This window comes from Peromyscus eremicus, chromosome 5 (genome assembly GCF_949786415.1).
Source record: "Peromyscus eremicus chromosome 5, PerEre_H2_v1, whole genome shotgun sequence".
NCBI lineage: Eukaryota > Metazoa > Chordata > Mammalia > Rodentia > Cricetidae > Peromyscus > Peromyscus eremicus.
The window spans coordinates 130,975,163-130,992,275 of NC_081420.1; positions in this window are offsets into that span (position 1 = coordinate 130,975,163).

Genomic DNA, 17,113 nt, shown 5'->3' on the forward strand with positions numbered 1-17,113 from the left:
TGCACTGGTCAGATCAGTTTGAAGGAGGGGTAATGAAGAAATAAGTTATTTTCTGGATAACTTGATGAATATGCAAAGCTAAAATCACCTCTAATTTTTAATGTCACTTATTTTATAGAGAGTTTATAAGACAAAAACAAAACAAAACACACAAACAAAACACCAAAATATAACAAAACACATCCAGACAATGTGCCAAATTGCAAAAGTTATGAACAGTATCACCCTTATCTTTGCTTCCTCCTTTGGTGTCTATACACTGGCCCCCTGTGACCAAAATACCCATGGGGCAAGAGGCTAGCTGTCAGAGTCCTGCTATCCTAGGTCATATTCCAAGCACCTAGGATTCTGATGAGCCTTGATCAGTCATCCCCACACCAGATTCCTAGGCTCTGTTTCCTCCTGGGGGAGGTTATTATTTTTTTTCTAACATGAATGGTACCATCCAGAGTGCCCATCCCTATGCTAATCAGAGCTCAGGGGTGCCTCTGATTTTGATCTGACACAGTTCGAAGTGGAGATCTCAACATCTGTATTCACCAGCTCCTGATAACATGGGCAGAGGCTGGCATTGTGGGAGGAGGTGGGGGAGAGCTCCACAGGCTGGGGCTGAAGGCTCCCCCTGGAAGAATAGTACTTTGTACCGTGCAACTCAGGAATTGAGATATGTATTTGTCAAGGATAGCACACAAGTATGGTATGGTAGCTTGTTATGCATATTAAATACTTAAGCATGTGGTCCCTTTTCTGAGAGCATCACAGACTGTTATAGGTAACAGGTGAAGCTCCAGGGTCCAGGCTAGATCGTCCCTAACTGTTATTGGTGGCACAGCTATCTCCAAACACTGACAGTCACCAAACAAGAGTGGCTTATATACTTTTCTGCCTAGCTTCAAAATTTCATGTTAAAAATTCTACATACTCTCCTAAAGGCATTCAAGTACAGCGAGCATAGCTGGAAGATCTGATGATACATGTGGATAACTATTAACATACATGTATGGTGGACCCTCTATAACTATGTTGTTCAACATCTCTGAATTGCACTCACTTCAGATTGAAAGTATTCAGAAAAATGTATCTATATTGAATATGTACAAACTTACTTTCTTATAACCATTCCCTAAATAATATAGTATATCAACTATTTTAACAGGGTAATTATAAGCAGTCTAGGGGTGATTTAAAATACATGGACAGATGTGTAAATACTGCCTCACTAAATGCATGGTGCTTTGTACACTTTAGTATCTGTAGGGCAGAGTCCTAGAACCAGTATCCCAGGGATGGGGAGAGACAACTGTACTTAAGTCCTTGAGATATCATCTATGCTCCAAGGTTTTTTGCCTGAAGAAAGGGTCCATCCCCGGTTGAGTTCTTCAGTCACTAGCAGGCTTCAGGGTCAGGAGTGGGTAGCAACTGCACCATCAGCAACTTCATCACCTGACAATGGTTAGAGGTGATGAATAGAACACCTTGTATGATGAAGTGACACACAAAAGAACAGCATCAACAGTGCTCAGAGCCACTTCAAGATACGCGAGAAACTTCCAGATCTAGACAGACTTGGAAGAAAGATAATTGTGTCAGAGCTTCAGATTCATGTCTCACCCAGAGTCCAGTTTTCCCACTCCAAATTTTCCACAGTCTTTCTGTTCCAAATAGCAATGGAAGGATGGATGCTGGATGGCACAAAAGGAGAAAAGAAGTCACAAGAAACCTCCACCAACCCATAAACTTTGAGGAAATCCTACATTCTATTCCGGTTCTGTGGGAAATAGGCTACATATCTCATTTCAGGGCTCTGTTTCAACATGAAAAATGGCCTTCATTCTTTATCCATTAAACTATTAGTATGTCCTAGCATCATGGGTCTTAATAACATTTCCTTAAATAACTGTGAAAGCCTATTAGTTTTATTTATTCTAGAAAAAAAATGAAAAAGGGACATATAATATATTGGACTCAGGGATCAAGATAATTAAAATTGTAAATGTCAATAACAATATCTGACATTTCTTTTCAACAATAACCAATTATTTTAAGCATTCTCCCAATAGCTATTAAATTTATCCCCACAAACCTCATGTTTTCACATTCAGAATACCTACCAGAGATCATTTATCCCAGCCCCTTCCATTAGTCTTTGGATAAATATATATTTGGAACACAGTATGGTTTATGTTTGGTTTAATTGGAGTATCTTATTCCATGTTGAAGGCAATATTAAATTGCATTTAGGAAAGGGGATTGTTATATGTTAAAACCAGAAGAAAACTGTGCATCTGGAATATTTTAGTTGTGGGATACGTAATATCTTGTTCTTCCCCAAATTCTGCCGGCTGGAAACCAAACTGAACAATTTTAGGAAATGTTTCATCTTCTGTTGAAATTTGAGGCATAAACAGAGTGGATTGAAATTGCATGTGAGATACCAACATCTATGGGGACAAAGGGACTGGAGTGCTGTGATGTACTGGTTAGCCTTCCTATCGGTTTGATAGCATACCTGCTGGAACAGCTTCATGGGGCAAACATTTATGTTGGCTCATGCTTCAGAGAGCTCAGACCATAGTTACTTGCCTCATGCACTGGAGCAGAATGTTGGGGCACAAGCGTGTGTGACAGACAAAAATAGTTTGTTACGGGATCAACTACGAAGCAGAGGGAGAAGACTGGGAACCTGGGGTAACCTTTAAAGGTGCTTCTCCAGGAACCAACTTCCTCTAGCTTCAGTGACCCTAAAAAGAACACCACCCATTGGGGAACGAGCAGAGATGGAAAATATGAGCTGGCAGAAGGCACTTTAACCATTCAAACCAAAACGTGCTCCATATCTGAAGAGTCAGGGAGCAGATTTTGGAATAGGTGAGACCTTGAAGAAGTTTCTATTGAAAACAGCCCAGCCCGTGGTGGATGAGTACAAGGTGCAGGAACAACAGAGGCCATGTCCACTGTGCGGGACGATGCAACAACTCTGTGGCGGGGTGCAGGGCAGGCCCCTTTTGGCTATGCTTTTCCTGGTTAATGGTTGAGTAGAATATGTTTTGGGATCGCCACTAGTTTTATTTTCTATTGTTGTGATGAAGATCATGCACAAAACAACTAACCAAGGAAAGGGTTATTTTATCTTACAGTTCACAGTCTGTCACGAAGGACAGGCAAGGCAAGAATTCAAGCAGGCACCTGGAGGCAGGAACTAAAGCAGAGATCATGGTGGAATACTGCCTATTGGCTTGCTCAGCCTGCTTTCTTATACATCCAGGACCACCAGCTGTAACACGATTCTTAAAAGGTCTTATTAATAAAAAAAACAAAAACAAACCCAGAGTCAGATATTAGGGTGAACGCTGAAAGACCAGAGAGACAGACCAAGCCACTGCCAACCTCACCTCACCAACAGCTCAGTTGATCCTGTTTACACAAATCCTCAGACTGAAAGCCTCTAAGTCCTCACCCCTGAGGGTCTCAGTTGAACTGCTGCTTAGTTCCTGTCTCCTCATGCCTTATATACCATTCTCCACCCAGACATCTCACTTCCTGGGATTAAAGGCATGTGTGCTTTCCAAGCAAAGGCATGAGATCTCAAGTGCTGGGATTAAAGGCGTGTGCCACCACTGCTTGACTCTGTTCCCAGTGTGGCCTTGAACTCACAGAGATCCAGATGAATCTCTGCCTCCCAAGTGATAGGATTAAGGGTGTGTGCTACCACTGCCTGACCTCTGTGTCTAATCTAGTGGCTGGCTCTGTCCTCTGATCCCCAGATAAGTTTATTAGGGTACACAATATATTGGGGTGCACAATATATCACCACAACCAGCCCAGGGGTGGCATTACCAGTGGTATTTCACAGACTTGCCTACAGGCAAGCATGAGGGAAGCATTTCCTCATTGAAATCCTCTCTTCCTAGCTATGTCTAGCTTTGTGTCAAATTGACAAAAACAAGCTAGCACAGAGTCGTTGAGAGGTTGTATTAGCTTCTTTTCTGCTGCTGTAATAAAATAACCTGGCAAAAGCAACTTAGGGGAGAAAGGGTTTCTTTGGGTTTGTACTACCCGAGAGGATACAGACCATCATGGCAGGAAGTGTACTACCCGAGAGGATACAGACCATCATGGCAGGAAGTGTACTACCCGAGAGGATACAGACCATCATGGCAGGAAGTGTACTACCCGAGAGGATACAGACCATCATGGCAGGAAGTGTACTACCCGAGAGGATACAGACCATCATGGCAGGAAGTGTACTACCCGAGAGGATACAGACCATCATGGCAGGAAGTGTACTACCCGAGAGGATACAGACCATCACGGCAGGAAGTGTACTACCCGAGAGGATACAGACCATCATGGCAGGAAGTCACAACGATAGGACCAGGAAGCCATCTCTCTCCTTGCATTGTCAGCTGGGAAGCAGAAAGGACAAAGAGTTGGGTCAAGCTGTAAAACCTCAAAAGCTGCCCCCAGTGACACATTTCCTTCAGTAAAGTTTCACTGGTAGGGTTTTACAACCTCCTCAAACAATGTCACCAACCAGAGAGCAAGTGTTCGAAGCACATAGCCTCTGGGGATACTCCCCATTCAAACCCAAACAAAGCAAACACACTACAACAGCATTGTGGGACCAACTGTGGTCTCTCTCTTTGAACTGTGAGTTGAGCTTCCTCCGTCACAACACTATGATGCTTCAAGCCCAAAGCACAAGGACAATCAATCAGCCATTGAAACCACCAAAACTGTAGGAGAAAACCAACCTTCTCTCTTTTTGGTTGAGTATCTCAGGTACTTCATTCCAGTAACAGAACCTACTAACACGGTACACATGTTCTTATCCATGAGTTACCAGCACACTTGACTAGAATGTTAGCTCTCTAAACACATGGCACAATTTTTGTTCTTGTTAGTATTTCCAGAACTTGGTACAGTGCCTGGGGTACAGTGGATGCCACTCAGTATTCACTAGGTAAATGATGAAGGAATGAATGAGAGAGATTTTTATCTCAGGCATATCAAAGACTAAAATCTCAGCTGCAGTTTTTTTTTTTCTACAAAGCTAGCTCCTTTGAATGAAGTGTGGAAATTTTGAAGTATGTGATACTTCTCTGGGAGGAGCAGCTGGAGTAGTGTTCTAGAAGTTGGATGGAAGATTGTTCATATCCCCTTCTTTGGGGTTTCCACTAATGTCACATGACCAAGAGTGTCTGTTTCAAACATCAAAGAACTGATATTCATTTTAAAGTGCCTCTTAGAGTCAAAAAACTCCAAGAAAGAGGAAGCTAAATAAACCTAGAATAAGAAAGGAAGGAGGTGTCTACTCTCTCCTTGATGCAGTTTACCCAATGATGTGTACATTGCCTTGTCCTAATGATGACCTGGAACTGTGCCTTTCATCACACCCGTCTTCATTTTAAAAATAAAATGGCCTTCAAAGACACGAAGTCACTTATCCAGGATCATACTGTCTATTTGCAGCATCTGCTGACTCTGTGGCTATGGTGAAGAAATGGAAATATTTCCATGGTCACCTGATGATGTAAAGGCTGCCATGTTTAGGCTGAACTCAGTGGGGACTGAGGCAGAGCATGGAAGTTGTCCACAGTCAAAAGGAGAAAAGTGACATATGCATCATGCCACTTTCTGAACTTTCTGCTCCCATTTACCAGAGGACCCCAGCCCTCAGGCATGTCACCATCAACCAATAACGCTGGCTCACATTAAAATAAGTTCAGTGATGCCTTTAATAAAGAGACAACCTCCTAACTCCATGAACTTCCAAATCTTTGTGCTGTCTGAATAGGGACACAGTGACAATCACATACATGTTTGGGTATTGTCTTCCTCTCACTGAGGGGACCAAACATGCCTATAGCGACAGTTTTCCCAGAGGCCTGATGTTATGGTCAATCCTTGTACAATCTCTATATTCTGTCTCCTCTATCCTCTACTTCATACCCCTGTGGCCCTCCCTGGTGTAGGAACATAACTCATAAGAGAAATATTAACATTAGCTGTTTATCATGGAGCTTGCAAAACAGAAAAGCAATAAAAGTGTAGGCATGCTCACTCAATTACCGTTGAAATAGATATCACAAAAATTATTCAGTGTCAGAAATCTAATTTTGTATGATATTTCTATATATTTCCATTGCTAATTTTTCTTCCCTCCAGTATTAGTGAATTAATATGCTTCAAATGGCCCTGAAGCTACCCTGAAAAAAAATACTACTTATTTAGTTGAGCTCCCCAAATCCATTAGACAAATTTCCTTTACAGCAAAGTGTTGATGAATGAAATGTCTCATGCTAATGTAAGAATAATCAATTTAGAATGCTTATGACAATTAACAAAGCTGAAGATACGCCTTGAAGGCTCCATGCTTTGTCAGCCCTGATTTGGATTAAACTTGTGCTAATGGGATCATTTTTCTTCCAAAAGGTATTCTTTTTAGGCAGACCTATCAATTAATATGAATTATGCATGTATAAAAGTACTAATGTCATTAATTAGACAAATTAATTTTTATGATTCAGTGGGTAGACTAACACTAGATTATATGTGATAACTTTCCCCACGGCACAAGCAGATTTGAAGTGAATGAATAGTTTATATTTGTGTGCTTTCCACAGACTCCGTTGGGATTCATCAGGCCACCGTGGGTGGGAGATAGTTGAGATGCTGCAGATTCTTGATGTCTTATCGGCTGATGGGCCATCCCAGACCACAGAGCCCAGATTTCAATGGCAGGAAACTGCACAGCAATGCTGCTCAAGGCCAGGGCGAGGCTCTCAGACTGTGAGCGTCTATTCATTCTCTTCCCTCCGTACACATGCTCTTGTCCCAGAGAGGGGAACAGAAGAGAGGAGAGAGACAGAAGGAGGGAAAGGAAGGGGAAGGGGGGATGAGGCAGGGAGAAGGAAAAGGAAGGAAGAGAAAGGAAAAGGGAAGGTGAGGGTTATAAGTCCAGAAACGAAAGAGTGGACTGGAGGCCATTTTCCCAATACGGCTGCTATGGCTTATTAAAGCTGGTCAATAATTTTTTTCTTTTTCTGAAAAGAAAGCATGATTTTAAACACTCCATTTTTCTTAACCATTCTAAATATTAAAGTTCTTAGTCAGTCTTAAATACACTTGGTAACAAGTCCTTGGCAAACTGTAACTCATTCTTAGCTCACTAAGAGTGATTAACTAAGGGCTCTGATGCCCCTTGGTGTTGGTCACACTTGGCTGGTGTAGTATTATCTCCGTGCCCTGGGTCTGAGTCCTGACTCCCTCATCCAGAATTCACTACATTCCGTCACAACCCACGAAGCCTTTTCAGTTCTCTAAAGCATGGGATGATGAGCATCTTAGGTGGCCCAGGATTTGTGGGGTGAATTTCTATGGTCAGATGTGTGTGTGTGTGTGTGTGTGTGTGTGTGTGTGTGTGTGTGTCACTTCCACACTCCTGTTGAAACTGAATCCCAAATGCAATCACATTAAGAAATTGAGGCTTTAAAGGGAAGTTAAAGCATGTGGGCTCCTCTGATGGATGGGATTATAAGAGAGGCTTCTGGGGCAGGTGAGAGGCTCAGCAGCCAAAAGCTGTGGTGTACAAACCTGATGATCTGGGCTCAGTCCTCATAAATAACAATGAAAATAAAGAACAAATTCTCAAAAGTCGTTTTCTGACCTTCACACGTGTACTACAGCACACATGTGTCCACACTTGTACACGCACATCATACACACTCATATGTGTACATGTAGCAATAATAAATACAATTTAAACAAATAAAGCAGGTTTCTGAGAGTGGAAGGTGTAGCTCAGGGGTAAAGCCCCTGCCTCAGAAGTGTGAGATGATGCAGACAAATACAGCAAAACAAAACAAAACAAAACAAAACAAAACAAAACACTGCACAAATAAGAGCTCCCCCAAGCACCCAGCTTTTCACCCTGCCATCTTCTGCTGTGGAGGAGGCCGCAGCCAAGTCTCCCTTGGAAACAGGTGAGCTTCCTCTGCATTATCACCGCAATGAGCTGGACAGTCTCCTGAACTAAGAGGAACAAACTCCGCAGTCTACCATGTTTTGTTAAAGTAGCCCAAATATGCCAGACCTTTGCTCACCTTCCTTATCCATTCTGCACTGTGGCTTATGGGAACGCACAGTGGCCCCCGCCAGGAAATAAAGCCGAGATCACATTTACTCTTTCTGTTCCTCTTATCCTTTTGTCCCTGGTTTTGCAGGAACATGCATCACGGGTCTTATTTTAATTTTGCAGTAGGGATAAGGATGACATTGGTGACATGCCCTAGAGTCAATTCAATGAGTCCTATTTGGACAAGGCTAATAAAAATTACAGTAAGGAAAGGCAGTGTTCCAAAGTTGGACAAAAGTGATTAAAAGTTTCAAAGGGATCTTCCTGCTTGAGGTTCACACAGTTACTGACTGGAGTGTGGTAAGTTCCCCATCTATATGGATCACAACACAAAAACAACAAGTAGTCATTTAGTGACAGATGTGATGTAGACTAAAAACATAGGTATCACAGGCATGTGAAAGTGTGGGGGCCCACAGAGGCTCCCTAGTAAGACCTTACTCAAGGTCAGAGAATCTGAGCTTGCCTTACCCAGCAGGACGGCATGATGGGATGATTTGACCATGAGCATGGTTACCAGGTGTTTTGAAGGGTCTACTCTTGGCTTTACATTTTGCTTTGATCTTGAAAGGGGGAGGTCTTTTGCCTCTCCCCTTGGCAGTGTATAAAAATCCCATTAGAATAAATCTCGAGGCAACTGGGTGTTGATGCAGGGCCATCCCGAAGCTATTCTGTTTTTCTGTCTTTCTTATTATCTCTTTCTATCTAATACCTCCTCATTCCTCTCTCCTCCTCGCAAGAACCCTTTGACAGGTCAGAGCTGGACTCCGGCAGATTCCCACAGGAAGACATTCATCACATACTCTCAGTGTCCTTTCTTATAGTCCATAGAGTTTATGATGATCATGAAAAGCAAGTCCTTCTAGGATAGAGTTTTGGGTTCAAATCATGAATCAGCCTCATTCTAGCTGGTTGTCACTATTGTGGGACTCCCACATTGGAAAGCTTTGAGGCTTCAGTGAGATCGTGTATGAGTGACAGTATAATACATTACCTGTTCCTTTGTTAGCTGCAGAAAGGCTTCAAATGTAACAGAGGCTCTTAGAAGAAAGACTGCCTTTCTGGGAAAAGGCATTGCTGAGGAACTGAATGGATTCGACCTTCACTGGAAAGATGAGACACAGTACACAGCCCTCTGCTCAGTTCTGATTAGAATATAAACATGTTACTGTTGTAGGTAGGTTAGAGGATGCCAATGGAGCATGGCCACATTGTCTGGGTTCAAATCTTGTCTGGGTTCAAAAGTAACTAGACAAGAATAAGAAATGAAAGGCACCCACACAGAAAAGCAAGAAATGAAATCATTCCCGTTTGCTGATGGCATGACTTTTTAGTTCAATATGGTGATCTCATGGGAGAGTAAAATTGCTAATAATCTGGATAGTTCAGTGACAGTGGACTAAATCTTCAAGGAAATGGTTACTTAGCAACAGGCACATGCGTGTATGCATGCTTTCCTCCACTGGCATATACAATTTGGGGATTACTCAAACCCATAGGACCCTCACTTTTGTAATTAATCTAAATATAAAAAGTTTCTTGTGGTTTTTAAAGTGATAAGATAAACACTTTTTATCCATGACTCCAGAGAATCATGGATAGGACCAGCAATTTCCCTCTCCTCCTTCAGGGAGTACAGAGTGGTACCTCTGCTCCCTTCCTCAGCATCTTGAGGACATTACTACTTGGCAGGAAGATAAGGCACCTGCGCTAACACATGGACAACTTAGGATGGTGAGATCCTGTGCATGTGACCTCGTGCCTGGGCCATTTCCATACTCCAGCCAGCTTTATTGTTTTCTGGAAAACGTCAGAATCAAGGAGTGATTAAGACTGTGGTCTTTGCAAGTCTCAAACAAGACCCCAGCTTCATCATCTTTATGTAGTTGCTGGCAAGTAGCTTTATACTCCTTCTCCATCTGTGCAATGGGGATAGGGATGAGAGTCAAGTTCTTCTGATAGATGTATTGAGCAATGACTGTCTTGTATCAAAGCAGACTTCTGTAGGTTCTTGAGACCCACAGAACAAGCCAGCCTCTATTCCCAGCTCTCATGAATCTGCTCTTGCGTTCTAGTACAATATTGGGAGGATGAGATGATCCCTGTAGAAAGTCTAGCACTCTGCCTGTGACACAGCCACTCATCAAAGGCATTAAAGTTCACGGATGTTATTATTGATCACAACACTGCAGCTCTGAGCACATAACACCCTCACCCGCAGCCTCCCACTATTAGGACTCAATCACTCAAATCCAGGCTGACTTGTTCAAATGTTTTTTTTTTTTTTTTCAAAAGCTCCAAGGCTAAGTATTTGTTAGCCATTTCACCCTTCTCTGTACCTTCTCTGGTGATGGGACAATTTGAGGACCCCCTTAAGAACTTAATAGTAGGAGTTTCTTGTCTCCAAAGCGTTCGATGAGCTGTGTTCTAGGTGAAGAAATCATATATATCAAAGAAGACCCTCTTTCTCTGTCTTTGTCTCTGTATCTCTTCCCCTTCCTCCCTCCCTCCCTCCTTTTACCCTCCCTCCTTCCAGTCCCCCTCAACACCCTTGCTAGGAAAAACCTAGGAGTGCCATGCCTTGACACATCAACTAGGGTTCTTTGATTCCAACCGTCAGAAACGCACTCACTCCAGCAAACACGAAGCAGAGCGAATAGCAGTGAAAGATGGAACGGTTCCCACAAGTGGTTTTGCACAGCTGGGACAGTTGTGCTGCGACAAAGATCCTGCGGTCACAGCATCGGGTCTGTGTCTCCTCCTGTTTTCCCCTCAGATAAAGGTCGCATTTCCATCCATAGAATCCATCTATGTCTTCACATGTGGTAGAGTTGTTACCATGACAGATATCTTATTGTAGAGATATTCCAGACTTTTTTTCTGTTTTTACTATTGGTGGATATTAAAGTGGTTTCTAGCTTGTATAACTAGGGATACTGATGATGGCATTCATATTCACATTTTGTTTGTATCTTAGTGTGTTTGTTAGGTACATATCTATTAGTGGGATGTCTATTTTTTATTTTTATTTATTTTATTTATTTTTTGGTTTTTCGACAGGGTTTCTCCATGTAGTTTTGGTGACTGTTCTGGATCTTGCTCTGTAGACCAGGCTGGCCTCGAACTCACAGAGATCCACCTGGCTCTGCCTCCCGAGCGCTGGTACTAAAGGTGTGCGCCACCACCGCCCAGCTTATTAGTGGAATGTCTAATCTTAGTAGAGATTGCTAAAGAGTTGCCAAGAGTAATTGTATCAGCCACTGACATCCCAGTGCAGGAGAATAGCCTTGTGTATTACATCTACAAAATCTTCCAGAGTCATTAGGTGTTTCAATGTCAGCTACTCTAGTATATATAGACCAATCTCATTGTAGTTTTAATTTGCGTTGTTGCTCTGATGATGGTTGGGGTTCATTCTTGTGTTTGTGAGGTGACCTTTGGATTTTTCTCTTTCGCTAGGGTGCTTGTTAATTAAAACTCTTCTTATATGCTATGTGATCAGATTGTCCATGATACTGACCTGAAGTGCTTGACTGTTCCAAAGACTACCCTGTGTTATGGATGCATGGAATGCATGGATGGACAGGAGCATCTTCCCCCACATGTCCCATGCCTCCTTTTCTTAATTTAAAAACTCTTATCCATCAATCCTTTTGCCTTTAATGTTTGTGCTTTCTTGTGCATTTTAAACCCATCTTAGCTTATTCCAGAGTCATAAAATTATTCTGCTATAATATTTTCAGGAAAGTAGTCATTTAATTTTCTAGACCTAGGTCTATAATCAACCTGGAATGCATTCTTGCTCCATTATAAAAAAGAAACCAGTTGGGCACCACTTATTTTAAAATGTGGGAAGATGATATAGTGGGTAAAGCACCCATTGCCAAGCCTGATGACTAGAGCTCAGATGCCCAGATCCCATGGGGAGCTGGGTGCAGTGGGGTCCCATCTATAATCCAATCCAATCCCATGGGGAGACAGGAGAACCATTGGGAGCACATGGACCAGGGATCCTGGTCCACTCATCAGTGAGCAATGAGAAAGCCTATCTAGAACAATGAGGAAATCAAGGACCAATGGCCAAGGCTGCCTGTGACCTACACACAGACACACAGACACACACAGACACACAGACACACTTTTTCTACTGCACTGAAATTTCACATGTGCCTACTAATGTGGGTCTGCAATTTGTGTGTGGAGGGTGCTCAGTTCTGTCTTACTGTTTAATTATCTATGAATGAAAAAATTCTGAACTCTCTTAATTACTTTACTTCTATGGCAAGAGACCAGGAAGAATAAGTGCTTGAAATTTCAATAAGGTGGTGTTCCTTCACTTGATTGTTGCAATACACTATAAATTTTAAATTAGTTTGTCAATTTCTCCCAAAGAAAACTGTTGTATTTTTAAAATTCATATTGAATCAATTCTACAGATCAAGTAAGGGCACTTACATCTTTAATCTAGTTATTTTTCTAACTTATAAGCTTCATACATCCCCCCTTTACTTGAATTTCTTTAACTTGTTACAGTGTTTTTTTTAAGGTCTTACCAATCTTTTATTAGATTTGTTACTAAACATTTAATACGTTAAAGCGAATTTAAAAGGATACCTCCTAAAATTTTAATTTCTGAAGATTAAATTCAGTTTTATAATTGATCTGTAATATATGTCTGACATGTATAGACAAAATCACACCAACAATGTAGTCTTATTTAAACCTTTGCAATCTTGTGATTTATTTATTTATATTTTCATAATACTGGGGATGAATCCTCGGGGCCCGGTGCATGCTGGGCCAGCACTTCACAGCTGGGCTGCACCGGCCCTATAGGTGACTTCACTGCATTGTCAGACCCTTTAGTGCATCATGGAAACACACACAGAGCAGTGGGTATTCTTGACTTAACTTTTAAAAAAATTTGTTGTGTGTATTTGCGTGAATATGTGTGGATTACCTGCCACGGCGTGCTGGAGGTGAGAGGACAACTTCTGGGTGTTTGTTCTCTCCTTCTGCTCTGTGGGTCCTGGGGATGGAACTCAAGATGTCCGGTTTGGGGGAAAGCATCTTTTCCTGCAGAGCTATCCTGCCAGCCCATTCACTTATTTTTGATTCAGCGGTAAAGCTTTTAATGTTTTGCCATGACTGGGTAGATTTTTCTGTAGGAGATTTTTGCAAGATCAGGAAACTTATTCAAATAATGAACACCTTCTTTCTGGGAGATGTTGTTATAAGAGCTATTCATTTTATTATAAGAGCTATTACTTACAAAGTATATCTTACGAAAGCTATTAATTTTGTCTAATGCTTTTCTGTTTCTGAGATAGCTTGATCTTCTCTCTGCTTCATGGTTTTAACTTGTATTTTAATAATTTTAAATAGCAAATCCAGCTTGGTTTCATGAAATCACCTTATTGGGACATACAGTATTTTAAAATTTCATTAATTTTAATCTATTAGTATTTTTATGATTTCTCTTTCTCTAGGAGAGAAAATAATCAGATTGTCTGTTGTTTGAGTGACCTTTCATATTTAAGTGGTACAGTTAGAGGGCATTTCTCTTCCTATTTCCTGATGGAGTTTGTTGAAAATGACATTATTTATTTTTATTTCTTTAGTAAACATTAAAATTAGGCTGTGAAGCGGTATGGGCCTGGAGGTTGCCTCTTGGTGTATGTATGTGCTTGTGGGTGGGCTGGTTGATTTATAAGTAGACTTTTAATTATGTATAAATTTTTAGCAGACACATGACTCCTCCTATGTCCTGCTGTCACTTTTATTTAGTTAAGCTTTTCTATGATTTTTCTGATTCCAATTTTTAAATGTTTGAGCTTAGATTTACTGTTTAAAATTGGCACAATAACTACTTACTATCGTTTTATTCTCGGTACTGGTGATTAGTGACTGGTGTGCATGCATGTATGTGGCAGGTCCCCAGACCATGCTCAGACTCTGGTCTACTACAGTGGTTCTCAGCCTTCCTAATGCTGTGACCCTTTAATACAGTTCCTCATGTTGTGGGGACCCCCAACCATAAAAGTATTTCCATTGCTACTTCATAACTGTAATTTTGCTACTGTTATGAAATTGTAGTGTAAATACTTTTGGAGATAGAGGTTTGCTGAAGGGGTCTCAACCCACAGGCTGAGAACCACTGCACTAGAAGGCTTTGCAGCATTGAGAAAAATTGTCTGTTCATGCTTGTCATTTGTTACAGTGAAAGACGGTGCTAAAAAACTACACAGAGGAAATGTACAGGGGGCCAAGTCCAGGAGGAAGCCTGTGCACGTGTCAAGGTGGGGCTCATAGGAGACACCTCTTTCTGGTGTAGGGGTTTGAGTAAAAGCAAGCAGTTGAAGTCAGTCATGCAAACAGCTACCCAGCTATGCAGCTGCCCACAGTGATGACCCTGAAAATGAGACTTGGGTGAGCTTCCCCAGTAATGACCCTGACTGCCAGGCTCAGATGGACTTCCCCAGCAATTGTCCTGGCTGCCAGGTTCAGGAGGGCTTCCCCACTTGATAATATTTTGCATGTATTGTTAAGCGTAAGAGCTGGGACAATTAAATGCACTTGGGTGATTATACTGACTCAATTTATTCAGTTTCATAATATATTTTAACAGGGACATTCAGTCTGAATAAATCTAATGATATATTTGTTTGAAACTACAGTCTTTTTTTTCTATTTATCCAATAAGGTTTACATTCATTTTTTTCCTCTTCCATGTGGCCTATTTTTTTGATGTAATTTATTGGACTATCTCATGTTCTGTTAATTGCTGGATATCAATAGTATCATTGTGATAACCAGATATTACAATGTAAATCATTAATTTTGCTAGAGTACAATAAAAATTAGCATTGTCACTGATGTCTGATTAATGCAAAACTATAGAAAATTTTGTGTATTTATCTGCATTTAGCTACTGTCTTAGTTTATTTTCTGTTGCTGTGTTAAATACCATGACCAAAAGCAATTTGTGGAGGAAAGGGTTTATTTCAATGTTCAACTTACAGCTTGCAGTTCACCATGGAGGAAAGCCAAGGAAGAAATTCAAGAGAGGACCCCCATATCAGTCACTAATCAAGAAAATGCCCCCACAGACTTGCCTACAAAGCAATATGATGGAGATAATTCCTCAACTGAGATTTCTCTGTCCCAATATGTCCAGGTTCATGACAAGTCAACAAAAATTAACGAGCACACTAAGCATGAACCTTTATCTCTGTCTGTATTTAAACCTCTGAGACACCACTGTGTGGATACTGTTTAGATTTGTTGATATGTACCCCATTTGGTTGCTGGTGATTTCCATCATGCTTATGTTGCTGAACAAGCTAATGCCTTCCCTGTCCTCCTACACTGACCACTACACTAATTTTTGTTGTAGAGATCGACTGCTAAAGTACTATTTCATATTTTATTGGCCTGGAAGTGCCTCTTTCTTCCTTCACTTTTGAGGTGGTATTTTCACTTGTTATAGAATTGTAAGCTGGCAGATGTGTTCTTCCAGCAATTTAAATGTCTTCCTTTGTCTTCTGACTTCCATTGTGTTCATTGGGAATTTTCTGACAGTCTTGTTGCTTCTCTGCTGGTGATGTATCTTCAGTTCTCACCCCTTCCTCTGAATATCTGCCTCATACTCTCTCTTTGTTTCTGGTTCTACAGTGCTATTTTTTTCAGTTTTGGAGAATTGAGTCTGTGGCCTCTGCATATTCTAAGCAAGCACTCTACCCTACTATATCTCTAGCCTCTGGTTTTATAGCAGTGTTACTCAAGTATGCTTAAGCATATGTTTTTAATTTTTTTATTATATATTTACCTACTTTGGGGTTAAGAGCTTAATAATCTTCAGCATGATGATTTCTTCAGTTTTGCAGAAATTCTTGGTACTCTCTCTTAAATATTTTTGTTACATTGCTTCTGTCCTAAAGAGTAATGTGTCAAACACATATGCTAGACTTCCTATGTGTTACCCATTTCAGATGTCCTTCCATGTGAATGTGTTCTATTGACTTGTCTTCCTTTTCACTGATTCTTTCTCCAGCTCGATTTATCAGCAATTTCTCTACTGAGTACTTAGTTTTCATTATTTTGCAGTAACAGAATTTCCATTTGATTCTTTTAATGGAGATTCAGCTCTCTGGTGACACTTTTGCTCTGTTTTCTATTTTATTGAACATGATAATCACAATAATTTTTGAGTCTATATTTGGACATAACATATTGCAGAATAATCTTTTATATATGTTAAGATGTGTCTATGTGATTAGTTTAATAAAGGGCTGAATGGCCCATAGCCAGGCAGGAAGAGGTTAGGCGGGACTTCTGGGGACAGAGAGGTCTTGGGGAAGAAGAAAGGTTGAGTTGCCAGCTGGATGCAGAGAGAGCAAGACATGCAGGAGGAGAGGTAAAAGCCACGAGTTACATTGCAACATGTAGATGAACAGAAATAGGTTAATTTAAGTTATAAGAGCTACTGGGACAAGCCTAAGCTATAGGCTGAGCTTTCATTATTAATAAGTCTCCATGTCATTATTTGTGAGCAGGCTTTTCCTTTGGGAAAATATTAATTATGAAAGCTCTGCCTTAGCTTAGACTTGTTCCTAACTAGTTCTTATAACTTAAACTAACCCATATTTTTAAATCTCCCTCCTTCCTGAAGGAGAGTAAAGTTACCTTTACTCTGTATTGCCCATCCTGCTTCCTCCGAGTCTGGCTGGTGTCTCCCCCTTTCTTCTTCCCAGAGCCCTCTGTGTCCAGAAGTCCCACCTAACCTCTTCCTGACTAGCTAATGGCCATTTAGCTCTTTATTAAACCAATCACAGTGACACATCTTCACACAATGTAAAGAAATATTCCACAACAATAACAATATATAGAAACCACAGAAGTTCTGGATGATGTGACCCACATCCCTAGAGGTTCTGTTTCACCTTGGCAGGTGGAATGGCATCTCAGTCCAGTCCT